The sequence below is a fragment of the Nannospalax galili genome, unplaced genomic scaffold (assembly GCF_000622305.1).
Source record: "Nannospalax galili isolate Female #2095 unplaced genomic scaffold, S.galili_v1.0 scaffold820, whole genome shotgun sequence".
Lineage (NCBI taxonomy): Eukaryota > Metazoa > Chordata > Mammalia > Rodentia > Spalacidae > Nannospalax > Nannospalax galili.
The window spans coordinates 212,274-219,525 of NW_008346549.1; the positions used below are offsets into that span (position 1 = coordinate 212,274).

Consider the following 7,252-nt stretch of genomic DNA (forward strand, 5'->3'; position numbering starts at 1 on the left):
ATGTTGGGTTACTGTCTGGAAGAGCCTTTATCTATCCTAGCCAACAACTCGACTGAAGGTATTTATCTTATTTTTAAAACATTTATTTATTTTTGAGTCACCCCATGTGGCCAAGAGACCCAGAGCTGGGGCCTCTGTCCCCCCATGTCACCCCAAAGCACCACTGCAGCCATTTGCCAGGGATCCCCACTTCTTTCTGACCTCCTCTCTCCCTTCAGAATTCCCTGTCCTTTGCCAGCTGCACACCAGGGACTCTCCAGTTGTCCCAAGTGGCTTGGAAACCCAGGTAGGCTGCCCCTCCCCGCCACTATCACCCCAGATCTCTGCTGCCACTGCTTACCAGTGATCCTCACCTCTTCCTGATTCCCTTCATTTGAGATTTGCCTTCCCAGTCAGAGGTTGCACACCAGGGACTCTCCAGTTACCCCACTTGGATTGGAGATCCAAGTCTGCGGCCTCTGTCCTCCTGTGTCTCCCACCACGTGCCAGGGATCCTCACCTCTTCTTGATTCCCTCCCTCCCTTTGGAATGGCTGAGCCTAGCTGGCTTCAACAAAGCATCTCCAGGTGTCCTACATGGCCTGGAGACCCAGGTAGGCTGCCCGCCTCCCAGCTATCACTCCAAATCCCCACCACAGCCACTGATTCCCAGTAACCCTCACCTCTTCCTAATTCCCACCTTCCCTTTGGGATTTTCATGTCCCAAACTGGCTGCACACCAGAGACTCACCAGTCACCCCAGGTGACCTGGAGACCCAGGTAGGCTGCTGCCACCCACCTGCCATAGCCCCCAAACCCTGAAATCAGCTCCCTGCCAACACCTGGAGCACATGGGTGGCTCCGCTGCAAACCTCCACCCCCATAGGCATCCCCAGAAACCCTCCCTCTGACAAATAGCAACACCCAGAGCCTGTCTCCTCACCACCCCAACCACCAAAGACCCCATTACCACACAGCCCAGAGACTACAAGTGGTTCTAAGATCTTCAACCCACTTAATAACCTCCAACCTGGCCTCAACCCCACCCACCTTTACTCGGTGTGGCATCCTCCCCTTGGCCCAGGGAAGCACTGCTCACTTCCACTCCCAGCTCCTACCACCAAATCACCAACTGTAGAACCCTGCTATCCTTCCACAGCTTCTGAAGATTGGCATTGAGATTCTACTAACTACACAGAAGGTTTGCTCTTGGGCTCAGAAGTTCACAAATCTCCAACAGTGCCAGCAACATGTCTGACATCTCATCTGCACCTCAGCACAGAATTACCACAAGATTGAGCACTAAGCACCATTCAGCTGGTCCGTAATGGTGCTAAACCCATTTGGGGTTTTCTTCAAAATATGTGTGTCATAGTTATTTGGTACTTTTGAAAATGTGCTTGATCTCTGTCTTAGTTTCTTTTCTTGGTGCTGTGATGAAATACTCTGACAAAAGCAACTTAAGAGAGAGCTGGTTTCTCTTAGCTGCAGTTCAAGTTCATGGCAGAGAAGTTAAGGCAGCAGGAGCTGGAGGCAGGTGGTCATATCACATCCACACCTAGGAAACAGATGGACAGATCCATGCTGCTGCTCAATTTTCTTTTCTTTTTTTCTTTTTATTATTTAAAAAAATTTATTTATTATTTTTATTTTATGTGTATGCGTGTATTCCCTGCATGTAGGTAAGTGCACCCATGTCATGCAATGCCTGAGGTGGACAGAAGAGGCTGTTGGATCTCCTTGAACTGACAATTGTTACAGACAGTTGTTAGCTGCCATGTGGGTACTGGGTTTCGAACTTGGGTCCTCTGCAAGAACAGTCAGTGTTCTTAACCTCTGTGCTATCTCTCCAGGCCCCTCAATTTTCTTTTTCCATGAATACAGTCCAGAACACTAGTCAGGGAATGGTGCCATTTGCAGTGAGTAGTCTTTCCATCTCAATTAATGAAATTAATATAACCCACCACAGGCATGCCCATAGACTTAAGGCATGGCCTTGAATGTGCCAAGGATGATTTTAAGCTTCTAATCCTCCTGTTTCTACCTTGTAGGTGCTGAGATTCAAGGCCTGCACTACCAAGCCCACTTTATGTTGTATTGGGGATTGACCCAGGGCTTCACATATGATAGAAAGGTATGCTACCAACTGAGCATTTGGTACATCCTCAGGTCTCTGTTAGAATTCTTTAAAGGCCTGCTGGAAGACAAGTACTTCCTAGAAGGATTTCTTCTCGTCTCTGGTGAACAGCTGAGGTCACTTACTGCTAGCAATCACTTTATAGTTACATTACTGACCTGAGCATTTTTAACACCATGCTCATGAATGTAAATTTGTGCTCTGGTCAGGGCAGGTTTGTCCTCATTATCCTACACACGGTTTGGAAGAGCACTTTCCCCTAGTTCTGCCTGGCCTCTAGCAGAGAGATGAGCAACCTTGAGTTCATCCTTGGGTTTGGGATGAGTTCCCTATAGCATATCACATCTATTGTGCAGCCATTTCCCATGAATTGAAACATTCCCTCTTGGGAAGAAGAGAGACGCTTGTGCAGGTGACAGGGTCCTCTGCATGTGAGATCCTCAGGCTGATAAAAAGTCAGACCAAATTCTTCCCTAGGTTCCTGCTCTTGTTGTCAGTATTTTCTAATCTCAGCCTTTATTTGCTTGTTTGATCACTGATTCATTTTACACAATAGTTTGAAATTCATCCAAAATTTAGAATTCTTCCACTAATAGGATTGTCTCAAATTTCTCAGACATACTGGCAACTGAGGCTATTGTCACCTGCATGAGATAAAGGTCCCTTGCACATGTGCGAGGCAGTAGCGTGCAAGAGGGCAGGAGAGTGGGCTTTGGCCTCTGAGGGTGTCCTGAAGCCAATGTTTGTATAGGAAGGTTGGGTTGGACAGCATGGCACAATACTATGGCCACCATGGGCATCTTCACCCTGGTACTCTGTCATCTCTCATGATTTATGATCCCATAATGTACATAGTGGTTTCATATCACATAATTTACCATGAAGAATTTCTAAGTTTGAAAACAAAGCAAGGAGAGGCCTGAATCCCAGGTAGTAATGAGGTGACTAGGGAGAAGCTGTTGGCAAGGCAGGCAAGACTATTGTGAAGGGTGATGGTTGAACAAGTATCTGACCCTTGTCCACACAATACCATAGCCCTTAAAAGCCTTTCCAGCCTACAAAATTAATCTTACAATTATATCCTCACAGCAGGGCTTATAATGTGGATGCACTATAACCCAGCACAGACTCGCTGATGATGAATTCTGAAGTGGCAACATAGGAAGAGACCCTGTGGTGAAGATGCTTTCTGACATCCAAGGGCCCGCTCCTGCTGTTCCTTCTGCCCAACATACTCTTCCCTCCCGTGGCTCCCACTCATCCAGCTTCTATATCTTATTTCCAGAAAATCTCCCTGGATATGTGCCTAGCTTTGTCACTCCTGGCCTTTCTTTGTAAGCTCTGTCCACCAAAATTCCATGTTCAACATGCCCTTGGGTTGAAGTAGACCCTCATGAAAGGCTAGCTCTGCCCCAAGCATTGTGGTTACAGAGCAGTGTGTGCCTCAGCAGTTAGAGCAACAAAGGGTTCTTCGGGAAAGTCAAATGTAGGCTGGGCTATGAGACAGGTGGAGTGTAATGAAGAGACGGACAGGAGAGGCCTGAATCCCAGGTAGTAATGAGGTGACTGCTGTTACCTTTGCACTGCTAAGCCACCATTCATGGTATACACAGTCCACACATCTCTAGTGAAGACACTGTAGGGGCCTTCGGCAGCCTCTTGGTTAGAGGGTGCCATCACTGTGACACAGGACACTGCCAGAGGCTGTTATGTGCAAGCAGAGTTATGGAGTCTTATACCAGGAGCCCCTGAGAACCACACTTGGAAGTGAACAACAGAACACTGGCCATGCTGCCCTCATCCAATCACAGTGACTCACCTATCAACACTTATCAATCACAGTGACTCACTTATCAACACTCAACAATCACAGAGATTCATCAACACCAGTCACAAGACTCACCAACGCACTCATAAACAGGGTGAAGACAACTTTCTAGAGAGTAGGGGTCCCCATAACACCAGGTTAGAAGACCACTATTGCTGTCTTTGTACTTGGTACCAGGGGCCTGCAGTGATTTTGGGGATCTATCATTTTGGCCAGTTATTCCTCAACAGTGTGTTGACAAAGAACAGGGGCTCTGAGGAAGTCTCACAGTGAACATGCATCTTGACCACAAACTTTTACCTTGAAATGTTGAGGGGCCTAAAAAGGACTGGAATCAAAGATAGCCTCATCCCCCTTTTAGATGACCTGTGTGTGCCCAGTGGCACCATGAGATGCAGAAGTGCTCCTCTGCAGAGCTTGCAGTACTCAAGACAAACAGGCCAAGGGATGGCGGGAAGGAGTTAGCACAGCAGCTGAGCTTCGCTAACCCTCAGGAGATGGTGGGTTGTGACATAGCACACAGGTCATCTAAGGGGGCAGACAGCCTGTCTGGCATTGCAACAGCTCTTGAAACCTGCAGAACCCTTACACACACACACACACACACACACACACACACACACACACACACACACAGGAGGTTTTAAGGGCAGAAATAGATTTCCACATTCTGTCTGAGTCAACACAGAATGCCCAAACTAAGATCACCTTGGGATACACTTCTTGGCAAAGTTTGGAATGAGGCTCTATTCTAGACTTGAAAGCAGTCTGCCTCTGCCAGCACACTTTCAATGGGAGTGTCCCCACAGACAGTTGATTAGACAAATGATTAGCCCAGTAGCAACAGAGAAACCAGGAGAAAAGAGGAAGCCTGGCTGCAGCCCTTTCCCACACTGCAACGCCCCCCACCCCTATCCTCAGTGGCTGGTCTACTCCTGGAGAGATGTCTGATGCCCGTAAACTTGAATGTAGATCCTCATGAGATCTAACAGACTCTTCCTGGTATCTTTGTTTTTCAGTGTTTTTAGAAAACCTGAATGGGGTGTAAATAGCCTTCAAGTAAATCCGAAAGATGGATCTGTCTGAAGTGGAGTACAATAAAGACTCAAAAAGCATGGGATTCTATCTACAGGTGTTTCCAAAAGTTTGTTAAACAGTAATGATATAAGCTTTAAGGAAAGGTGAACAGAAGACAAAGGGGGTGAACTTTAAGAGAGATGAAGGAGCGATGCAGTGCTTGAGTGCAAAGCACCAGGAGGGGAGGGGAGGGAGTACGGGGGAGGTGGGAACTTTAACTGATCACATGTTCAGGACTGAAGGTCGTTTTCTGGATGAGGGTTTTGTTTCTTTGCTAGTCTTGGCTGCCCCTAAGCAGTATGCCCAGCAATCTTAGAGGCAGTGCTGAGGACAATAGAGACACTGTCTGCTAATGTCTGCAAGGCTGGTGATGGGGGCAGGCTTCCTCCAGAGTCTGGGAAGTATTGCAGGGTGTGGGACACAGTCTTTTCTGCACATAGATAAAGGAATGTAGAAACAGATGCAGAAGGGAACTTGAGGACAGTTTATTGGAATCAGGGAGAGAGAAAGTGCCCTTAATGACAGGGCAAGCATGCTTATGACCCTGGCAGATGCTAGAAGGATGGAGATGGAAAGAGGGGGTGGGAACACTAGACTTTCTGAGAAGACAGAAAGCAGGTGGGCTCAGCAAATGAGGTTGACTACAACTGCACGAAGTTGGGGGTGCTTTGGGGTGCATATCTCATTAAGGGAATGAAGATTCCCCCCATTGCCCTAGGTCCTCTTCACATGTGTCAGTTCTCTTCATCTTATGCCCAGGCTGGGCTTCTTTAGGTTATAAATAGAATGTCTTTTTTTTTTTAAACACCGAGGGACTCTTGCCTTAAAGGAGGTCTCTATCTGGTTGGGGCATGGGAGACACTTGTCATTTATATTTGTTTTTTAAATTTTTATATATTTTGATCTTAAGCATATGAGTGTTTTACTTGCATGTATGTAAGTGTACCATGTGCATACAGTGTCTGCAGAATCCAGAAGAGGGTGTCAGATCCCCTGAAAATGGAGTTATGGACAGTTATTAGATGTCATGTTGGTGCTGGGAACTGAACCTGGGTCCTCTATAAGAGCAGCCAGTGCTCTTAGTGGCCGAGCCATCTCTTCAGTTCCTACCCCCCATTTATATTTGGGAAGGGTCTTACCAATGATGCAATTTTTGTTTCTGTGGTTCTGAGAATAGTGAGCCCAAGGTGTGGGGGTAAAAAAGTATTTACCAGACCAGAATTGATTTTTTTTTTATTAATTACATTTGATCTTTGACAATTTCATACGTACATATATAAAATAAATTCTGATTACTCTCACCCCCTACCCTTACCAGACCATAATTGATACTTTTTATTAAATTTGTTCTTTGACAATTTCATACATATATACAATGAATTCTGATTACTCTCATACCTCACCCTCTCCCATTTCCTTCCCACCCTCATCCACTGTCCCCTTCCTCTCTATAAGTCCCCTTCCCATATTCATGTCTTTTCATTTTGTTTTGTGATTCACTGAGTTTAACCAGAGTCATCTGTGTCACTACAGGTTTGGAACTGTCAAATGGTGCCTGGTGGGCTCACCAGTAGATATACAACTACATAAAAAGTTTTAATAAAGACTATATGTTATGAGACAGACACAGTGGGAAAATTCAGAGAGAGGAAAGAGGGAAAGGAAGAGAGGAAAGAGAGAGCGAGAAAATAAGATTTGCCCCCTGAGAGGCAATTGGGTTCTTTTATAGCAGTTAATAGAATTTCCTTGGTCTTATCTCTTGGGCCGTTTGAACATCCCACTATCTTTTCAGGCTGTGTTTTATAACACTTTTTGTCTTTCCTGAGATTGGCCATTTGGTGTGAGGTACTGGGGTCAGTAAGAGTTAGACTCTAGGGGTTGAAGAGATGGCCCAGGGGTTAAGAGCACTTGCTGGTCTTGCAGAGAACCCAGGTTTGATTCCCAGCACCACATGGCAGCTAACAACCATCCTTAACTCCAGTTCCAGGGGATCTGACACCTTCTTCTGTCCTCCACAGGCATTGCATGACACATGGTGCACTTATATACATGCAGACAAAACACATTAAAGAAAAGAGTTAGACTCAATTATTTGTGTAAGGCATCACACATTGCTAGGCTAGGTCCAAACAGTAAGGAGCTGATTGTTAGTGTGAGACAGATGACGAGTCTCTGGATCCAGCAGGAGATATGTCTGCAGGAAGGGCTTACTGTAAAGGACCTCAAGGGGTG

At 46.1% G+C, this 7,252-nt stretch overlaps 1 long non-coding RNA gene across 2 annotated transcripts in view; it reads left to right on the plus strand.

Annotated features, from left to right (window-relative positions):
• Nucleotides 1-5,072, plus strand: part of LOC108491317 — an 11,727-nt gene extending 6,655 nt beyond the window's left edge. Inside the window, exons 2-6 of one of the 2 annotated variants that reach the window (XR_001872687.2) lie at nucleotides 219-286; nucleotides 379-592; nucleotides 1,138-1,298; nucleotides 2,030-2,112; nucleotides 3,205-5,072. This is a non-coding gene — a long non-coding RNA (uncharacterized LOC108491317). The remainder of the gene's footprint in view (nucleotides 1-218; nucleotides 287-378; nucleotides 593-1,137; nucleotides 1,299-2,029; nucleotides 2,113-3,204) is intronic. The other variant, XR_003851079.1, reaches the window with a different exon arrangement.
• Nucleotides 5,073-7,252: the final 2,180 nt, after the last annotated feature.